This window comes from Dermacentor silvarum, chromosome 8 (assembly GCF_013339745.2).
Source record: "Dermacentor silvarum isolate Dsil-2018 chromosome 8, BIME_Dsil_1.4, whole genome shotgun sequence".
NCBI lineage: Eukaryota > Metazoa > Arthropoda > Arachnida > Ixodida > Ixodidae > Dermacentor > Dermacentor silvarum.
Window position 1 is genome coordinate 71,684,262 of NC_051161.1, and position 23,071 is coordinate 71,707,332.

Genomic DNA, 23,071 nt, shown 5'->3' on the forward strand with positions numbered 1-23,071 from the left:
TTGCTACGGCTACAACTGACATCTAGCCTTTCCCGCGGCGAAGCAACCTTACTGTGCCGCTTGTGGCTGGGGAGTGGCGTTCACGAACGCTTACTCACATCGTATGGGAATGATCGAGAGCCCGATGTGCGACTCCTGTATGTGCGAGGATACCATCGAGCACCTATTGTGTACCTGTCCTCGCTGCGACGTACAACGCCTCTCTCTCAGGACAACTTTTAACCGGCTGGACTCGAGACCGTTCTCTGAGTCAAAGATACTCGGACCGTGGCTACACCCGTCAGTGGCACAAAAAGCGTTGCGTGCATTAGTACAGTATTTGAAGGGCACCGGTTTAAGATACCGCCTATAGCGTCCCTGTACATCGTCCCACGTGTACTCAGTGCTCATTCTCTCCATATTTTTCTCTTTCTATTTCCCCTTTCCCTTACCCCTAGTGCAGGGTAGCAAACCGGATGCTCTTCTGGTTGACCTCCCTGCCTTTCCTCTCCTTGCTCTCTATCTATCTAACACGAATACAGACTCAGGGGTTACATAGGAAAAAGTCGCAGTTTCGCCCAACTTGACGCTAAGCATCGATTGCGAGAGCAAATGAGTGGACGAAGTAAGTATACTACTTTTATCGGCCGTATAAACGTGTAAACAGAGGCGTACTTACTAAATTAACAAGCATGGTGTCACGCGCGCACAAGCAAACATGAACGCTTCTCCTTCGATGACCCCGGAAACTTGCTGTCAGAACGCGCGCGGCACGGGCGGCCGTGCGTGCCCGCCTGGGCCGCTGTATCTCTAATACCATCTGCGGCGGGGACAGAGTCCACCCTGCGCTGTGTCTACGCGGCTTAGTTCGCGTTGATGCGAGCGGCGGGACGAAGGTCAAGTCGCTAACTGCTGCGGCCACGCTTACTGACAACAGCGTTTTGACATCGAGTTTGCGCGGTCATCGAGCGAGATGTATTCATGTTTGCTTGGGCGCGCGTGACGCCATGTTTTTTTTTTAAATTTAGTATGCTTATGTTTGCAAGTTTATACGGCCGATAAAACAACTATCCTTACTCCTTATAGCTGTCCACTAATTTTCTATCGCAATCGATCCTTAGGCTTTCGGGCCAAACTGTAACAAATATTCTTCCTCACGACGCAAGTCCCGTCCTCACGTCACCCTAACCCTCACGTTGAAAAATGTGCCCTCCCACCCTCACCCTCACGGTGAAGAAACTGACATATTTATCTTACCTTTGGCTATACAATTTCCAACAAACGATTTACTCGTCCCGCGAACTTGGTGTACAAATATGATTGCCAGCTGCAGTGCCATTGCAATTGCCTAGAAGCATGCCACATTGCTATCCTTATGGGGGCACTGACTAAACCTAAAGAACAAGCCGTAGGCAACACTCGCGAAACTGTCATTGTACGAGCCATGTTTTTATTTTATTTTTTTAGAGCGCAACGCTTAGGCTCCCGTACCTGCGGCGAGTGCGGGCTTCGGCGTAATCGAGCGAACGAGCACAGCGCAGGATGAAAGAGCGAACGCGGAGCGCAGGGGGGGGGGGGGATGAAACGTGAGGAGGAAAGCGGAGGAGGAGAGTAAGACGAAAGTGTGAGAAGAAAAGCGTAGTGCAGCGACGATGGCTACGAGATGGCGCCAAAGTAGCGCGCGTCGTCTGGAAAGTCTGTCTGGGGGGGCTGCTGTGAATCGCGCCCACGCGTCATCCACGCGCTGCCTCTCGCGATCTCTAGTTTAGCGAGGCCGTCGCGCCACACTTCGCTCCGTTTGCAACGGGCCACACGAGGGACATTGTCCGCGCCAACCAATGTATCGCAAAATGAATACACGTATAGAGCTGCGCTCAAATTTCGCATTTGGGAGTATCGCAATCATCGGTCAACTTTTTTTAAGATAGAGTGGGAAAGATAACGCTATTCGCTCTCTTCAACTGCAATACACGAAGACGCAGACATTAGTATCGCAGCAAATTGGAATTTCAATGCAGGCAATTACAATTATTCATTAATACTCTTCGTAAATAATTCACTTGCTAAGTTTGCGGCATTTAAACAGACTACTGTTGCACTCATACTCCTTAGCAGAAATACAGAGACTATAGCACAATTTCCTGGATATTCTCTCTTAAATGTGCTAAAATAAGCTAAATAAGCGTTTCAGTAATATTCCTGACTTTTAGATCGAGGCTTCATTCCGATGGCACCCGCCGCGGTGGCTTAGCGGGTATGGTGTTGCGAAAGAATATTTAAATTTGGCTGTTACGCTGCATAGCACGAGCTCGCGAGATCGAATCCCGGCCGCGTTGGCCGGATTTTGATGGGGTCGAAATGCAAGAACACCCATGTACAGTGCATTGGGGTCACATTAAAGATGCCCTGGTTGTCAAAATTAATCTGGAGTACCCCTCTACACCGTGCCTCATAATGCAAATCGTGGTTTTGGCACGTAAAACCCCTGAATTCACTTCCATTGAACTGATTCTTGAACAAGCGCCTTCTCGCGAGACTAATGGAAACCATGATACCGTTTCCAGCTAGGCGTTGCTGGTACTGCGGTACGGAGGCCAGACCATCTGAGCAAGGGCTCCCGGACATGTCGTAAAAACATTAATTAAATACTGGGGTTTCTACGTGCCAAAACCACGTTCAGGTTATGAGACACGCCGTAGTGAGAGACTCCGGATTAATGTTCCACCACCTGGAGTTCTTTAACATTCACCCAATGCATGCACAGTACACGGGCGTTTTTTTTTTTTTTTTCCATTTCACCCCCATCGCAATGCGGCCGCCCTGGCCCAGATTTGATCCCGTGACCTCGTGCCTAGCAGCGCAATGCCTGCTAAGCACGAGCGCAACCACGGCGGGCGCCGAAGCGATGCCACCGTCCTCATCAAGGTTGCGCCATGTGCGTTCAATCCCCTCGGCGGAGGAGCAGGGGCAACGTTCTGTCTTCCGCTGCTGACATGTTGTGCGTATTGCGCGGGTGCGCAAAACGCACACCGGTGTTCCCATACTGAACTGCTGTGGGCGCTGCCCGGCTGCTCGATCTAAACGGGCAAGGACGTTTCGATAGAGCAGCCGTGGCCCTTGCCCTAGCAATATACGTCAAGCTATTATTATCTAATATATCAGTGGGTACTAACTATCGCCCTCGATTTCCCGTCACTTTGCATCTTACGCACCATCGAGCTGCGACGCCTGCGCGGCTCCACTGACGGCCTTCATCACTTCAGCGTTGTGAGACGCCTGGTACCTGGCAGGACGATGCCCAGCACGAGTTGCCTTGCATTCTGCGTCGCGCCAGCTTGTTGCACCAGCGTATTGTTTGAACACCTTCCGAGGAGTTCGAGCACAACGTCTAAACGTTGCTTTCGCCTTCGAATGGCATTTTCGCCCTACGGACGAAAATGCCATTCTAACAGCGGAGCTGCTTAAGGTCTTGGTTGCGCCGCGTAGTGCGAGCAAAAACTGATCCTGGCGATGGCGTCACCACGCGTTGCCTAGCAACCACCTCGCGGAGCGGCGTGTGCTTCGCCTCCTCTCCGTGCCCTGCACATGATGCCTTGACATGGGGCGTTAAGGTGGCGGTCCCACTCCGGCGGCACGAGCCCCCCGTTTTCAGTACTTTTGGAGCAACCGTGGCGGCTCTTCTACTTAGGATATAAAGTTGTCGTATATATCATAAAAAAGATTAGTTCTTGTAGATTCCAACTATACATATAATAAAGAAATTTATTAATGTGATTCAGAAAAAATGTTCAAGAACAAGCATGAGATACATGGTATTTGCGAACTGTGTCTCAGTTGTGACCATATTTAGAAGAAACTACCGCATTTACCGCATTGCGGCTTGCTCTATAGCTTTAGGACATATTTACCTATTTCCTAGACGCAGCAAAATAATGTTGAATTTTTACTTTTTGGATAATTTTATTTTGAAGATTGCCCAATATCGCAAGCTTCCTTATATCGCAGCTGATCGTCAGGCTCCGGCGGGCCATGCTGGGCGCGCCGCACTATAGACCGTTCACAGCTGCTAGTTTTCGGAACCCAAAATAGATAGCTCTACAGGCTCCAACGCCATACGACGCCTTGCGAGTGCAGCGGCGTGCCTTTTGAGTGCAGCCAAATGCGTGAATCGCCGCAAAATAGGAATGGGCTTGAGCTTACTCTGTTTACTGCATAGCATAACGTATTGCACATATGAAGCAAAGTGTGCGCGGTACGCCTGGAAATTTATTTTTCGGGAATGGAATATCAGCGTATCCTGCGGTGCCGATAAGGGGAAAATCAATTCCACGCATTGTGGTGGAATGTGAAAGAAATGCAAGAATAGAATGCAGCGTTATGCTAACAATACGCGAAATATTTGAATGAACACAGCATCAGATGTGGGAAAGTAGAGCAAGTAACAATGTTATAAGAGAGGTTATAAGTCATAATAAATTATAACAATATTATAAGTTCGTACGCTAATCCAGCAGAAACAGTTAATTAACCTTAAAAATGAATTAGTGCTCATAAATTTCTATGCAGGTAGATCGTTCCACTCTGTTATTGTGCGCGAGATGAAAGAATATTTGCAAATGTTAGTTCTAGCATTGTAAGGTGTGAAAGAGGCAACTTGGCGATGCCTTGGTGGTGGTGGTGGTGGTGGTGATGATGATGAAGCAGGTTGGGTTAGCTTGGTATACATGGGCGGCAGTTGTTCTGCCTGATTCTCCTTTGAGCTAATTAGACATCTACCAACGAGTATTAAAGAGAAATAGGGAGACACAGGTACACACCATAACAATGAAACGGAAATGACAGAGGTCCTAAGCAGACTAGATCAAATCATTGTGGTAGTTACTAAAATGCAGGAAAACACTTTGAACCTGCAAGCAGAAATGCAGAAAAGGGATGCTATCATAGAAACATTAGCAGAGCAAAATGGATTATTCACAGAAAGACAAGAACAAACAGAAAGGACGATTAACCGTATCGAGACAATTCTCAACATGACGAGAAAGCGCACACAAAACCTCTCGCATTACTCACAAGATGAAACACCTAACAAGGTAGTAATTCCGGACTCGGAGAACACAAATATCCCCAGGGAACATGACACCCAACATGAATAGCGGTATCGGAAATAAAAGGAGCTCTCCAACTGAAAATAAAATAATAATCTGGCAATGAAACTGCAGAGGTTTCAGAAAGAAAAAGGCGCTGCTGTTGCAGCTAATTGGAAAGGAACCTAGACCACCTGATATAATTATGGTGCAGGAATCAAACGGGATTACAACCATACCAGGATACCAACTATTTCAGCAACCCAGTATTAAAAGAAAATGTAGGAAGGAGACAAATAACATTTATGCACCAGGCATGACTGTAACTTACGTTAAGAATGAATTAGCGGCGGTACAGCTCGACACGACAGGGGGCAATACAGAGGAGCAAGAGTACGTAACGATAAAGTGCAGAATCCCGAAGAGCACACAGGAAATAATTTTCATAAATGCTTACTGGCTTCCTAAGAAGGCACGTAACAACATTCAGTGGCTCGAAAAACACTTAAGGGGCCTAAAAAAATACCCCATTCTCTTAGCAGGGGACTTCAACAGTCCAAGTAAAGCTTGGGGATATGACTGGACGGCACCGAATGGCAGAAAGTTAGAATGCGTTATGAATAACGTACAGTTTACTCTGTTAAACGATACCACGATTGCTACTAGAACAGGCAACAGCGTCGAGAAAGACACGAACCCGGACTTAACATGGTTCAGAGGACCCATGAATGCTGTGTGGGAGAACAGCCTAGAGAACATGGGTAGCGATCATTATATCCTTGCAACGCAGCTTATAGTGAAAAAAGGACGAACCGAAAACAGAACTTTTAGTAAAACAAAGATTACTAAATGGGACGCTATGCGAGCTCAACTATTACAGAGAGACACAGGGGACGACTTAGATACTTGGGTAGAAGATATCAAATCTGTGTACGAAAATACCACTAAGGAAATAGGAAGAGATGAAGATCACCCCTATGTTGACTCCCATCTCTTAAATCTCTGGGACAAGCGCCACAGGTTAATCAACAAATACAAAAAGAATAAATTAAACAAAGCATTACGCAAAACAATTCAAAGAATCACAATAGAAGCACAAGATTATGCCCAGGAATTAGCCAACGAGAACTGGCTTGAAACATGTGATCAGCTTAATGGACAACTGCATACCCCGAAGGTTTGGCAAATATTGAGGACCCTTCTAGGCCAGGCGAAACCAAGGCACGCGATAACTAAACTGCAAATGTTGGAAAATAAAAATGCAGAGGAGCTCGCTGTAGAATGTTTGCCTACCTTTTTTCCAATCAAAAGCCACGATCATCCCTTACCAGATTACGACGAGTACGGTAACGACAATGCCCAAGGCATCAACTCGCCTTTTTCCCTTCGTGAATTACATGCCGCCATGCAGAGCTTGAAAAGGAACACTACCCCTGGAGCAAATGGAATCACATACGCAATGTTGAGAAACTTGCCAGATGCCTAGTGGTAGAACGCCCGCCTCGGCTGCGGGAGGCTGTGGGTTCGATTCCCACCGCCGCCGGGCACCCACTGGTTCAAAAGGGTGCAAGCGTACCCCGGCCTGGCGTTCGGCTTCCTTCAGGGGTGATACGCTTGGGAAAGGAGCCTGCGCCCTGAATTCCCGTCGAAACCAACGTGAGCACGGAAAAAAGTGATGTCTGGGCCGCTCCCATGGCGTTCATTTCCCATGTGGCGCCCCAAGCACCTATTGAGGTGGGGGCGCCTTCGGGTTGAGGTCAAACACCCCTTTCCAAGCGTTGAGGTCCCATAATGGCCGAGCACCAGGCCGGGAGCGCGCTTGTACCTATTTTACCGGTAGGTACCCGGCGGCAGCACTTGCCTCCCACAGCCGCGGCGGATGCTCGTCTACAAGGCCGTCTGTGGTTGGACAAGAGGCGCCCAGAGACAAGAGCTGAAATCTCTATTCGGCCCTCTTTCGAGATGTGGACCCCCACGACAGCCGAGCACCAGGCCAGGGGACATCTCTACCCATTATAAAAACCAGTGGGTTCCCGGCGGCACCGGCATTTGAACTCGGTACCTCCCGAATACGAGGCGGATGCTCTACCGCTAGGCCATCGCTGCGGTTTCCATTTTCCAATTATCAAGAGGCTCTGCCGGAACATATAAACAAAGCATGGGAACAAGGTGTAATTCCAAAACAATGGGAAGAGGCAGTAGTAATAGCAATTCCTAAGACAGGAAAACCATCCGACAAGGTATCCAATTTTAGGCCCATATCATTAACCTCCTGTATAGGAAAATTAATGGAGAAGATGGTTTTAGAACGTCTTGAGTGGCACCTGGAAGGCCTTCAACTTTTACCCGAGACAATGATAGGCTTCAGAAAACATGTTAGCACTCAGGACGCTATGCTGAGGATCAAAAACCAGGTGTTCGATTTACAAAGTACAGCTCAGCTAAGAACAATCGTAGGAGTCGATATGCAACGAGCTTTTGATAGTGCCACCCACCGCGCAATTCTAGGAAACCTCAAGGCGACTAAACCTGGGCCTATAGTATACAACTATGTTAAGGACTTCCTAAGTGAAAGGACGGTTAAAGTGAAACTTGATGAATATGTGTCACCTAGCCATCCAATCACGCACGGAACACCCCAAGGTTCTATTCTCTCGCCGACTTTATTTAACATTGCGATGATGAAGCTACCCGCACTACTAGAACAAATACCAAACCTAGAACATAATCTGTACGCCGATGATATAACTATTTGGTGCTGTCGAGGATCACCAGGATGGCAAGAACGCATTATTCAACGTAGACTAGATACTATACGTGACTACGCCGAAACACTAGGGCTAGAATTTTCCCCTCAGAAATCAGAATATATTGTCATTAGTGAAGACGTTAGCAAGCGAGCCGAAGAATATAATAAATTAATCAAACTTCGAATGAAAGACGCAGTCTTACCCCGCAAGAATACCATAAGAATACTCGGTTTTTTTTTTCTACAGGACAATGGTAAAGCAACAACATGGGTGCAGAAACTGACCGTACAACTGGAACAGATCCTTGCAATGATGCGTAGGATAACTAGGCAAAAGAGAGGAATGAAAGAACATGAACTTTGTAAGGTTATAGAAGCCTTGATCTTTTCTAGGATAATGTACTATCTATCATACGCTAAGATACCCAGCACTCAGCGCAAAAAGATAGACATTATAATTAGAAAGTGTGCTAGAACTGCCCTGGGAGTTCCTAAGTTCGCAGCTAACCATAAAATTGAAGCAACTGCCTCGTTAACTCACTAGAAGACAGAATAGACATGCACCATCAGGCACAAATACAGAGACTTAAATTATCTCATCAGGGTTGACGAATACTGAATAGATTGGGATACGAAACCGCTAACTTACCCCCCATTCCCCCGAAACTACCACCATGGGATGATCTGCCAAGGATAACTGTAGATCCCATTCCAAAAAATATGCACCCGGAAAAGAATCGAAATAGGCGCTCAAAAAGAACAAGTGTAATGCAGAGGACAGAGGATAAAAGCACGTACTACACAGATGCCAGTCATAATGCCGAAATCAGCAAAGCAGCGGTCGTGGGCCAGGACTCGACGCTTGTGAAAAATTACTTGGGAGTCCCAACGGCTCACGACGCGGAATTGCTGGCAGTAATGCTCGCCATAACGGAAATGACACATACATCTGACACGATCACAATCCGAACAGACAGTCAAAGCACTTGCAGAGACATTCAAAATGACGACCTTCCTTACCACATACGCTCAAAGCTCCACATGTACATGCATGCTCACCCCCTTCTACGCATACATATACAATGGGTTCCAGGCCATCAAGGATTGCGAGGAAATGTAAGAGCACACCAGCTCACCCGCGCAGAAAATCCGGGACCTCCTATCCTTTGGCCTGTTGAAGATACTTACCACCCCAGAAAAGACCAGAAGATGCAGCGGAAAGAAAGGATACATATTTTGAAGTCTCGCAGGGAAGCACCAACAATTCTCAACACACCATCCTACACGCATTCGAGAGAGGACGCCTCAATCATACGAAAAGCACAAACACACACATTACTCACACCACACTATACGCATTATATTAACAGGGACCCAGGCTCCCCCACTTGTAAACAGTGCGGGGCCTATCCATCAAATAAACACATCTTGTGGGAGTGCCCTGCAAACGCCATCTTCAAAAAGACAATACTTTCCAAATTACCACACAACGAGCGTCCTGGCAGCTGGGAGGAGTGGACCACTCCCCACGAAGCTTTGGAAAACTATGGTGGCCGCTTCTGGTGCAGCACGTCAAGAACGTGCTGGGCCAGGAGGCAGGAGCCTACCAGGAGGCCCGGACTTGGGCTTTAGTTCCTTCGGGGCTAATAAATGTTATTTCTCTCTCTCTCAGATCAGGGGTGTGTCACCAGGTGTCGATGAGCCCCGTGTCTCGCAGGAAGGCTATCAGCAGTCGTTGCGCTCTCTTGCTGGTTGCCGCGGGCCCTCCGGGGAAAACGATGTCTTCAAAAATCCTGTGCGTAAGACCGCTCTTTTGCAGGCTGTCGACCATCGCTTTTCTTTCTATGTCCAACTGCGGGCATAGCCAAATGAAATGTTCGATGTCGCCAATGTCACCACAGAAAGCGCAGAGTGGGGAAGCGCAAAGCCCAGCCTTGAATAACCCAGCTGGGGTGTACACGGAGTCGGTCCTGATGCGGTACAACAGCGTCGCTTCTTCGCGAGTAGATCCATTGGTCACACAGGCTTCGCGTGGCTTCTTGTCGATCGCCTTAAAGTGAAAGCGGATTGCAGCCTTAGGGTTCTGAAGAGGTTTTGGAGCTTTCACTTCTGGGACACATGTCAAAGCTAGGCGTGCAAGGGCGTCAGCTTTCTCGTTTCCATCAATTCCTACGTGTGATGGTATCCACTGAAACCTTACGTTAAATCGTTTGCTCGTTAGGTCGTTAATCAGTGCCAGAGATTGCCTTGTAAATTTCAGTAGACGTAGGCCGTAAGTGGTTTTATGTAAGGCTGGGCACAAAGAGACAATTTGTTATTATTTAGTAAAAAATAATATAAGTCATTAAATTTTTAGTTGCAACGTTTGAATATTATATACAAACATTAGGTTGGTTGGGGAGTCACTTGTGCTATATTTAGTAAATATAAATCTTATGGCTTAGCGCTGAATAAGCCATCAGTGTTAGTTTAATGTAAGAATCCCATATAGTAGCTGCGTATTCTAGTTTACGGCGGATGAGAAACGTGTAAGCAATTAGTCCAGTTTCAGAGCGAGCAGGTTTTAATTTTTGTCTGAGAAGGCAATGTTTTTGGAAATCAGAGTCTCATAAGGAAGAAATGTGCGAGTTCCAGCTTCAGTGCTTGGCTTATTGTAACGCCAAAGTAGTTGGTTCGTTAACTTCGGTAAGTAGTTGAGAGCCGAGGCTGTGGGCAAACGATAATTTATTACTTATTTATTGTCATGAATACTGTTTTGCTTATGCTTACCTCCATGTTACAGCGAACGAACCAAGATAATATGTTTTGAAGGTTAGAATTTAATGTGATACGGTCCTGCTGACAGCTAATTTTGTTAAAGTGTAATAAGTCATTAGCAGATAATTTTATTTTTGTGGACTGAGTAACACTGCCCCCAATGTCGTTAATATATATGTTAAATTATAATGGTCTTAAAGCATTATCCTAAGGGACACCAGAAGTTACGGGAAGTTCACTAGAAGAATAATTATCAGTTACATCTTCGGTTAGTTATCTTCGGTTAGTAATGTAAGCCGAAACCCAGTTGGTTGGTAAGCTGGCTGGTAGGTTGGTAGGCTGAGCTGTTCAAGTTCTGAGCTGTTCAAGATACAACCTCGTTGGCCACTGCTGTGCCGTCCCGAAATCCAGAAATCCACGTTTACCGAGCTTTACACATGTATGACGTTTTGAGGATATATATAGTGACGAGAACTGGAAATAAATCTGTTCAAAGCTAGCGCTGTGTACTGTGTGTCAACTGTGCCATACTGTTGTCCCTGTCGTTCAGCTTGCGCTACAAGAAAATAGAAGATAGCGTAGATTTTATTGTCATCGGGCTCAGGCAGCAAAATAAATTTGTTCACCAAAATTAAAAGTTGTCACCAGGCACGTCTAGTTGAATTTATTTGAACATGCCCTACTCTCAGTGGTGCAGATGTTGCCAGTTTAAAGGCCGGCAAGAAAGCACTAGTTATGTTTTCTAGGGCAAAAAGGCAACAGAGTATGTTACCTAAGGCAAGCAGTCACAGGAGTCCTGGATCAGTAGAAGAAAATTTAGAGAATGAACATTGGTCGGAACACTTGTGTCACACACTACTGAGTCACGAACAACAGCTTATGATTATTATCGAAAAGTACCATCATTGCGTTGTGCTTACACTAACCTAAGATGCTGAAACCTGCCACAATAAAAATGAACCTTGAGAATGACAAAAATTGGCAGGCGTGATACCTAAAGAAAATTGCAGTTGAAGACGGTAAAGAACTAGGCACCATGATGAAATTAGGAAATATGTAGGCATAGGATGGAGTCAGTGGATGCAATCGAGACCTACTGATCCAGACCATACTGATCAGCTCAAGCTGCATCGTAAGGATGACTAAATTGACATATTTCTTGAACACCTTGCAGTTGTGTCCGATTCATTCTTATTTTCTTTAACACCTGCAATGAGTGACACGAATGTTGCCATGAGCGGACTGATGAAGACTAGCCTCTTGCCCAAACATTGGCTCTAGAGACAGCTGTAATTCGACACCTGTTGTTCTTAGAAGGGACAATTTTGCAGCAAACCTTTCAATGAACTATGCACTATGACGATCAACTTGTTTCGGAAAAATTCGAAAGTGTACCTGACTTATGACTCACTTTTGCATGTAAGTAAACATTATGAACTTGTCGCTGTGAACAGTTGTCTCCGACTGCCGTACACTTGTGATATAGGAATAACAGTATTTGAAGGTTTGTACAGTAAGGCAGGATAGCAGCACTTGTTGGATGGCTCATCACTTAATTCGCAGAAAAATGCAGCAGTGTGCAACAATTGTATCACCTAATAACCTTGAAAATCTTGCAAGGTATTCATTTGTAAACACCTGTTGTCAAACACCCTACTGACTAAAGGTCTGAGCACATTATACACAATTATACCATGTACTACAACACAAAATAATACCTGTAATAGAACTTACTAAATACAGTATTAGTGTAGTGGCAGGTAAAATGGCTCCTCAGCAATGCTTGTGTCCTTCCTGGGAGAACAAAAGCAACGGTAAGCTTACACTGGCAGCACCAAACCACACAAACGTAACGGCCACAGAACATGGGGAGTCCTAACCAGATACAGTCAACCTGCTTAACCATCTCATAGACATTCAGTGACAGAATGTACTTTCATGGAGCCTCTAATCTATGAAATCCATGCTGTAAAACAAACATGCTAGCAGACAGAATCAAAATTGCAAGTATGAAAATTCTCAGGAAAACTGTATTTACTAGCTGCCACAGTCAACTCCTTCTAAAGTGCAACTAGTGACTGTCGATGCTACTATCAGAAGGTGGAAAATTTGGAATCCTTTTTGGTAAATAACTAACCATACCTCTAGCTGTACCCAGCAATACAAAAGTGAATTGCAAGTACCATACTGATAAAGAAAGAACAGTTCAGAACTGTTGTCAAGCAAGTATAATATATGATTTCTAATTTATTCAAATTTATCTTCATGTAAGACTAGGCGTCTTAATTTTCTTTCTATTAAACGAAATACTGACCAGAAAAATATTGAAACCAGTCGCCATTGTGATTTGCAAAACGATAGATGTAAGACGGTTAAGATGGAAGACCCTCAGGTGGTATGCTGCGATGTTTCGAGAAATTGTTTCAAGAAGCGTGTCTCCTTAACCCTTTCCCACGCCAATCAGTTGTGTTGATTAAAAACTTAATTTCACCGCGTTTCTTACATCTTCAGAATCATAAAATACTTTCAGCTGCACAATCGATTAAGAACTTTCAGTTCTTTAGTGAGTTTTGTTAAGTTTACAGAATGTGCACTCCATGCAAACACTCACTGCAAATACATCAGATATGCAAACGTCAACTATTTCCTGTCTATCAGGCTTGAAAAGCACCTATCCATTGCATGCATTTGCTTTCAAATTACGGCCGCATATGGGCAGAATTTAAGCGGCAATCCTCCTTTCCAGAATACGTGAAATGCTCACGTACTGCGTCGGGACGTTAATCGTCAGCCTGGTAGCTGTCAAAAGAAAAAAAATGAATACAAATAGCCAGGTAGAAAATAATTTGTTTCCTTTGCAACGACCCTTAACGGGTATCACGCGAACACTTTCAATTGCGATCGTGCATGATCGTGCACGATACAAAATAAGCTAAAATTGTTTAATCGGGATAATCATTACCAGAACTCAGTGCACTTGTTTGTTTTACTTTACCGTTTTGTAACCACTACCCACTTTAATGCCAGGTACTTTAAATAATGAAGGTACTTTAAATAAAAAATAAAATAACAAACTGAAGAATAACTGCCACAGTTACAGTCAACATGAAGTATCATTTCCTTAAAATCGCACTGAGTGCTTTTGATTATTTTAAAATTCTTTGAATTTTCATGTAACAAATTAGCGTTGTGAGGGAGCATGTGATACTTGGGGGTACTAATGCCCGTCAAGCTGACTTGCAAAGAGCAGATGACAGAGTTTCTGCATTAGCAAGTATGAGCTTGCTGCATTGTTTCTGTTCTGGTCGTCATGGCTATGATGAGTGGAAAAGAAACAAGTTGGGACTCAACATATTACTTCTCCGATTGTCATCAAACGCCCTTAAAAGCTAGTATCAGTAAGCTTGTATGTCAAATTTTGAATTCCCGCTCGGTACGATACAATACTGTAGATTGCTGCTTTCCTAATAGGGCTCACACCTCTCTATCTGGTAAACTTGCAAACATTTCATAATGAGGCACATAGTTCAGGAGGACCTGTTGTCATTATGGTGACCGTTGAGCTTCTTATGGCTTAGCGTGTGCAGCTTGCAGACCAATAATCTCTCTTTTGTCCGTCTTCCTAATAAGAGAAATGATTAAGATATGACAAACATGCAAGCAAAAAATGGTAAAAGAAATGTTACTCCCATAAATGAACAAATCATGGTTCTTGTTGAAGTATTCAGAAACATACCCTGTGAGGATTCTGGCCCTTGTTGTCACTTCCAGTGGTGACACATCCACTGTTGACTTGTACGTCCAGAGACAATAGAATTCAAAGGGATGAACAAATATGAGTAGCGTCTTGGAGGATGGAGTCGAAAGAAAAAAGATCCTCAATTACCATGGTGGATGTGTGGGTGAGGTGGTGATTCATGTATGACTTTAAGGACAGTGCACAAAACTCTCCATGGCAGAAACGCACACGCAAACACACACACACACACACACACACACGCACGCAAACAATACTATTTTGAGTGTGCATTTCTTTCAGTGATGTCCTTGTGTGGGCTGTGCTTAGTCAAGCGCCGATTAGATATGACAATTGTTTCTGCCAGATACTAGTTATAAACAGAGTCATTTTATTATGTCTCAAATGCAATTAACCTAACTCTATCAACGGTAGTACATTTTCCACTAATGTGCAGTGAATTTAGCGCGGTCTATCATTTAAGGCCAACCTCCATGGAGCGAAAAAGCGACGAACTTTCGGCGGCGGCCGCTTGGCGATGGCCGCCCGCCGCCCGACGTCAAAAAAATGCCTATTCGCCGCAGATCCACTCTCTCCAGATATTCGCCGCCCAGCGAACCGCCGCCGCCGGAAGTCGTCACGCGCGGCGGAGAGCGTGGACTAATCGGACCACAGCACATATATGTTGACTTACGTCGGTCGCCTGTCGACGGGAGTTTTGATTGATGAGGCTTGGCTACTGTTCGGCTATTTGCTATCTTCCTTACAAACGCTCGTTTTCCAGCGCTGTTTCACCTCCTTGTTGGTTGTTCTGCCTCAGTGTTCTAGTGGATAATATGTGGTCACTGCTTGTTTTGTGTACTCTATGTAGTTGGAGGCTTCGCTTCCCGATGATGTTTTGCCCATGCATACCCACAACATGTTGCCTTGCGTACCGCCATGTTTTGGAAAGACGTTTGCTTGAAGTTTGCAGGGTGTAGTTCACTGGCACATCCAAGAAAAACGCGAGCTGAAACATCGCATAGGTGCGGCATATGAGCGGCTCGCTACTTTAAGAGACAAAAGAGCCTTCTCGCAAGCCACGCACCTAAAACATGGCGGCGGACCCCGCTGCCCGCTTCGAATTGATTTTGAATTGAATTGAGTTACTGCTTAGCGTACTCTGTATGCTAAGCAGTAACTTAGCGCTAAGCAGTAACTAAGCAGTAAATAGCGTACGCTATACTAAAACTGTCTAATAGCTTTGCGTGTTTCCTCGATGGCAGGGCAGGCTCGAAGGCGGAAGCTGACGGGAGAAAAACTCAGCTGCGTATTCACAAAAAAAAAAAAACAGTTACAGTCTAAATCAACGTTGTCTAAATAGATTCCGGCTAACGGCAAACACTTATTGTACACACTTTTTCATATCAGGTGCCTTATTTTACGTGTAAAAACGTTGGTTTAGGCGCTGTATTGCCGTCTACTTTCATTCGCAAACGTCGCTTTCGTAGCCTATCTCGTCTGGCCACAATGACTCCTCGCGGGCTGCGTCGACCGCATGGTCGGCGGCGTTCGCCGGCTCTTGGTTGCATCGAGTGTGATGTGACGAATTCGCGACGGTGCTTCGCGCTGGATTTTTCGTCACGTGAAATTCCTCGCGAAAGTTCGCTGAATGGAGGTTGGCCTTTATGCAGAAACAGCCAAAACTGTTTATTCTTTATGCTGTACTCCATGTTAAAAATTTTTGCAACTTGGCAAAATAGCAAGAGCCTCGTTTGAATTGCTTTGGAAGAGCAATAACTTTATAATTATTTCTATTTCCCACTTTTAAGAAATGACTACAGGAATCTGTTTTATCCGCCTTGCACGTAAAGAAATCCAAAGTTGAAAATGCGAAGCACAGCTTTTTTATTCACCGGCGCACGCTCCCAGGGGCTGCAACGTTAATCTGCTTTCGTGGGTAGTCTTCAAGCAGACTGTGCAAGGTCGATTCACATAGGTCGCGAAGCTTCGGGCGAAAAGCGGTTCAGAACCAATTGTCACCGACATCAGCAAGGGTGGTTATGGGAGCAGCGATTGAAGCGCGACTATGTTTGGGGGGAATAAACACTGGGAAAGAAAAAAAGCGTTTTTAAATTAAAGCGAGACGCAGTTAGATTCATTCAACGAAAATAAAATTCCTAATTCATTTTATATATGCATGGCGAGAAAAGATACAACTGTATTTTACTAGATCATTATCAATATATACCTTTTTTCAGGGCCCACCGTGAGAGCGCCCATCGATAGCAGTGGGCGTTGACGCCACTATCACTTGCAATGCCATGCAACTCTTGGAGTGCGTGGAAAGGCGCGCTCGTAAAGTTCACCTGTTACAATACGCCCCCCTCACATGTGTTGTGTTGCATGTCGACGTTTGCCTGAATTAGGTGACGCGGGTAGTTTTATTGTTTCTTAACCTGTGCAGTCAAAAGTAATAGTAGCGACCGTCAGATACTTGTTTACTTAGTTGTTTTCGCGCAACAGCGCTGGCCGACGGGCTTGGCGTCCGACGAAAGGACGAGCACTCAACGCAATCTACGCCCAAAGTGTTCGTCGGCCTCCTAAGAAAATATGTTCTGTGCAGCGATGCGATTTCGACACCCGTACGGCTGATCTTTTCCGGCATCGCTTTTCGCGCTGAAAACTCGGAACGCCCATGAAGTCGAATGGCGGGGCATTTGAATATACAGCTCTAATGGCAGGCCTCCGAAAACAAATTTCGCGCCTATGAGAACAAAATGACGTCACTTCTGTTTTATTGCGATAGCAATTATATGGACACTCAAAAGCAGATTTCTGCCGTCGGCGTCGCCGTCGCCGTCGCCGTCGCCGTCGCCGTGAGGTTCCGTATGACGTCAATGGAGATGAAATCGTGACCGTCACTTCGTTGACGGATTGACGTCAAATTATTTTTTCTTCCGCCGGAAGTGTTCCCTCCTCACACAGATGGCGCTAAGCCCCATGAACCGCCGGTAAGCAACCATGTTTTGAACGTATGGGCTTCTATGGAAGCTTCGCTACCAGGTATATCTACCTTGGACTGTGCTCGTTTCAAGCGATGAACTTTCGCGCTGGCTAGCACTTTTTTTTTTCAACCAACACGTCATTACGCGGCCAGACGATGACAGATCCCTAACATTGGAAGCCGTGCAAGCAGCCGTCACGCCAGTGAAATACCGCAGCTGATAAAGTTCACCGTCTTTAAACACGTTCGCCTGCTGGCAGCTATCCACTGTTGGACGCATAAACTGGTTGATATATTATTGATATCTAATGAAAACGAACCTGTGGGATGCTGCTCAAAGGAGGAAAACGACCACCCCGTTCGCAAATATTACCGCCGTACAATTTGAATCGATAAACGGCCCGGACTGCAGTCGATACCACTGGGCTGCTGTTTATCACACGTCAGTGAGGTCTCAAAACCTTCATTCAAGTAACAAAGTACGGACATTAAAACAGAAGTCCAATAAAACAATAGACTTCTTATTTTGTAAAAAGTAACACGTTAACTATGTTTGTCGATTATTATATGCACATTTATAGATCAAATATTTAGCCGCGCTTGAGCGCCCCTAGCAGAAAAAATACACATTAAGGTATGCGACCACATCGCAGTAGCTCCACTTGCGTGCTTCGTGCTGGAACGCGCCGTGGTTGATTTTTCGCCCTGTGTGGCCATCACTGGAACTCTAAGAGTGTGCGGTGACCTGCCATCACGCCTTGCCTTGCCACGTGTAGCGGAGTGCGGATGGGATTCCGGAAAATGGCTCTGAAAGATTGTCCGTAAAGAGGACTTCGCCTTGCCGGTGGAAGACAGGTGGCCTTCGCGCACGCTCGGTAAGCCCAGATTTCGTCCTCCCCCCGAGTACCCGTCAGAATGGTTCGCGGCGCATCCTGGATCGAAGCCAATCGCCTACGTAAAGCGCTGCTTCGCTTCGGAAGAGGACCTAGCGAGAGCCGTTTCTGCAGGCCTGGCTGCCGGCCACTTACCCGTCGAGTACGTTGTCCAGTTCATGCACGTCGAAGGGACAAAAATCAAGGACACGCTAACGGAAGATTGGACTTCGTTCGGTGTGACCATCGGCTACGCTGGCGAAAAGATATCGCCGTGGGACCTTTTGACCATCACCGAACAGTTAGTACCGCCGGGAGACCTTGTCGACGACGCAGTACCGCCTGCGAATGTCAACAATAGCTCGCCGGACTGTGCTAGCCTCTTCGCAGTTGTGGTGTGCATCTACCGCGTTCTGGTAGCCAATTGCTACGGAGGAACGCAAGATTGCATACAAAGCTTGCAGAAAAGCAACCTAAAACCGCTCCTGGAGAGATTCGACTGCAATGGTCAGTATTTGGAAGGCACTGCGAAAAAATTCGAACACTGGCTAAAGGCCCCGTCCTACCTTTCCCTAATCGCTGCCTTGGACATGTTCCTACACCACTTTCACCGTCACGACATGGCCATCCTGAGGGAAGGAACGCGCGTGTCGAGGTCCAAGCACTGTACCGTCCTGAACGATATTAAGCGCCTGTGCAGGGGAGCCGGACTACAGCCAACCGAGCTTCTCCAGTGGGTTTTCGTTGAACGAGCTGCGGACGAAATAAACGTGATCTTTCAACAAGGTCAAGAGCTGTACGTCGAGAAATCTTACGCACCGTACCTCAGCGACCTCGGCCTGTGTCGGCGTTCGCCGTACTCCTCCACCGCGAACCCCTTGATTCACTACTGGTGCAACGCTACAGCAGCTCTGATGGGCTCACGGAAGGCTCCGAACTCGAAAATTACATTCGACGGGGATCTTTCCGGTCCAACCGTCAATGCTATGGTACTATATTACGCCAAGAGTGAATGCGACTCTAGACCGATTAATTTTCGTGGAATTGCTCAGCTTTTACATAAGATATTATATGCCCCCAGTGACTGCGAGCAATTGCCCAAAGCTTTTGATGCTGCACAGTGGTACCAGTACCTCTCGCAGAAGTCGTTCATTGTCGACCCAGAGATTTCCAAGTACTGCCTCACCGTGCTTCGCACTCATATGCCTGATGGCTCTGTGGGAGCCAAGTTGGTTGAGCTCATTCCAAAGTGAAGCATCAAAGCGCCCTTTGTGAATTTTTGCACGGGCATGCGTCGACCTCATCTTCAAAACCACCTTGAAGGTGCCCCGACGGTGCTAAGCGTACGCCATTTCGTTATAGCTAATAAAAGGTCGTGAGCCATTTCTTTGGTTCATATCGTCATACCCCCCTCTTCCTCTGCGACTGAGACTAACCGGTTTGGTCGCAGCGATCGGTGCAATTTTTGGACGCGAACCTGCTCCAACATCAAAAAATAAAGCAGTAGGGAGGCAAGGCGATCCATGTAAATTATGCGGAGAGCCGTTTGGCGGTATGCTTTGGTTATGGTGGCTGTTGGGAAATGTCTGTCTTTCTACAAATCAAGAAAACTGCAGCTATTTCAGTGGATCACAAAGGAGGCAGATTGGGCAAGTTGGTACGACATGATCTTGTCGTATCTTTAGCAGGGGGTGGACAGTGGATCTAGTTTCGGTATTGGCAATAAAAGCGTCCCTATGACAATGGTAGCCAAAAGAAAATTCAGTAACTTTTGCATATGTGGCTCTGTCTTTTCCACCTATATAGCAATATAGTAATGTGATGCAATTATGTGTCGAAATAAAGTGTGTTTTTGGTTATTTTCTTTGTTGGCATGCTATATCTTTATTTAGTCGCTTCACTTGCTGTGCCAACGGGCGGCGCTATCGCTCTTATCGTTTCAGCTGCCATTCTGTTCGTCTACTCCCGCCGCTCTCTGCAGAATAGCACACGTGCACGCCATTGCCTCCTACTGTCCGCTGTAACACTTTTGTTTCAGTATCATCCAGTCTTCCAGCTATGTATGAACAACAGAAGAAAGGCCACAAGACTTTCTGCGCGGCTATATGGTGGGTCAACACGGGAAGGGACAGCAGGGCTCCTTTTTTCCGCTTCCAAGAGAATAGACAGTTTTAGCAGAGCACCGCTTACGCTCCGCTCCGCTCAGATTGCACGTTCTGAGATACTGCAGGGAACTGCGTGGATTTCGCATTTGATAAGCGCGTCCTGCCGAGACGCGAGCGACGCGTTATCAACTCGGCTGCAAAACGACGAAGAGCCCAAGTAGACACGCTGTCACGCTCCGCTCTGTCGGCTTTGTAGCGGAGCGAGGGATGCGGTCTTCGTTCCGCTGACGGTATGAGCGTTGTGCGCAAGCGCAATGGCATTTGGCGCAAGCGGTTGTGTGGCATTTGCTAGCATATGCCGCTCTGAGCGGAGCGGATAGCAAGCGCTCAGCTAAAACACTCTAATAAAAGGTAAGCACGCTTTTTATGCAGTTGTTATGTAGCGATAGCCGCTAACCTTATCGAAATGGCTATAAGACGAAAAGAAGGGTATTCCGTACGTGGTAACATTTCTCTATGGTGCGTAAATACCTGTACATTGAAGCTACCTATCGACAGAAGCTCCTGAGACGAATGAGTGCTAGCCGGCCCGTTGACGGAAAGAGCGTTTCGTTATATCTCGGCGACTGCTATTCGCTTTATGGAATAAAAAACTGACAATTTATCTTTTGTGATTATGCTTGAATGCTTGCAGCACGGACGAGGGTTTAAGTTAGAGAACTTTGTGCTTGCCTGTTCTTGGTTAGACATTGCAAGTCGCCTAGAGCTTCACAAGGTGCGGAAACCAATTGAAGGAACGCTGCGCTAGTGCAGAAAGCACTGGAAGCGCTGTTTCCTTCGCGTTTTCTGCTGCGGCGCCGGGAGCATTTTACGTTAGGTAGCGAAATGTTGTGTGTCGCAAAAAAAAAAAAAGTAACGACTGTTCATCTTTATCGAATATTCATCTGATGTTCGCGATTAACTGAGAACTAAGCAGACGAGCAGATTTTGTTCAGAACAAGCGAATTTACTTTCGTGTCAAGTCGCGCTGGCGCGCAATGCGTGCTAACGTGCTTACGTCGGCGATTAGCGAGTCACGGGCTCCGGCGTTGCCGCAAGGCATTGCTCCCTATGTGCAGAACAAATACTTGTAGAGTAGGAAATGCTCATAGAACGTTGACCAGTGGCTTACTACTTTTCGGACATCGTCTTCCAGTAATAGGCATTCTGCAGAACTAAGAAGACAAGGTGTATACAAAAAGGTTTAACACACTAATCCGTTAGCGCCTTACAGACAAGTGAATGAGAAATTCAGGGATCAAGATAATTTAGTTGTAAGAAACTGATGCGTGCTTTCAGACACTTGTTGAGAAAGCAACATTACCAACCTGTTACTTCAATATAGCAGCATTTTAAATGCAAATTTGGATTGTTAATTTGTGTGCGATATTTTTAGCATAAATTCCACAACAAATATAATCAGAGTTGATATACATGAATCGAAAGCACTGTTTTGCGGAAAGAGTGCTGAAATTTGTTCGTGCAATTGCGTTGTGTGTGAGCATAAAACTTATTACTTCCATTGTTTTCCAAACCACAGCTCCAGCACGGACAACTCCACCTTGTCTGTGTTTTGGTATGCGAAATGTTCTAGTCTTCAGCCTTTCAACCGGTCTCGCTTAATGTTTGTGGGAACGCTGACGGGAATAGAGCCAACTATGGACAAAGAAGAGGACGGACGCGCGACCAGTGGTGCAAGGAACGCGCGAGCTGCAGCTGGGCGCCCGTTTTCCCACATGTTTTATTAATTTTATGCATGAGTACTCACTGGTAACTGTTGCGACAAACGATTTGGGTTGGTAGGATTGTCTTATGCAAAGTCAAAAGCATGACTTTTGTATTCAGAAATTGTAAGAATCTTTAAGTATATGCGCCTGTATATAGAATCTACAGTTTGTACTGTAGATGCTACATACTCACGTCTGAAATATTCTTTTGTGTATTGAATCTCTTGCTGTACAAAAGTTGGGGATAAAATTGGAAAATAAAGCACATTTCATTTCCTGTTATTGTCCTGCCGAAACGCAGTAGCCACGTGCTATGGCATGCTGGCTCACGTATCATAACGGAAAAGGGAAAAATTTTAGCAAACACAGATAGGCTACTGGCATTTATTCAACGCATGAACGACACACGCAAACAGAAACTGCCATTACAAAAAAAAGCTGAAAATGACAGCTGTTAGAATAATGCAGATTGTGCAGTAGAGTGAACTCATGCTAGTTTCCTCTTGCGGCTGCCGAGAAAACCGCACACTCGTCGAGCGCATTGCAGACAAGCGGAATGGCCGTCTCCCCCTCACACATCAGCAAAACCGTTGCTATAACAGCAGGCTTAGTGTTTCGTTATTTTTTTTCTCATACGCATGGGCTACCAAGCACAAGGGGAGAAACTGGCGCTGGTGACGGAATTCTCGTTTACCTGGGGAAGGGGGGGGGGGGGGTATACAAGCTGAAATAGCCGTGTCTTTAGCCAACTCACCTTGAGTGTAAAGGAAAAGGAAAAGGCGAGAAGACATGACAGGATTGGCGCTAACTTCCAAATGGTTTATTCCGTGACACCTGGGAACGAATTTTTTGCTCCGTGCACAGCACGCACGATGAGACAAAAGCACGAAAGACAGAAAAGAGAGAGAAAAAAAAAACATTTAGACCATCGAGGTCGTTTATCTTGAGCACCAGTAGGTTGTGTCCTCATTCCAGGACTCCACTGGCCATGGCTGCTCGACGTACTTGCTGGACGAGAGAGAGAGAGAAAAACATTT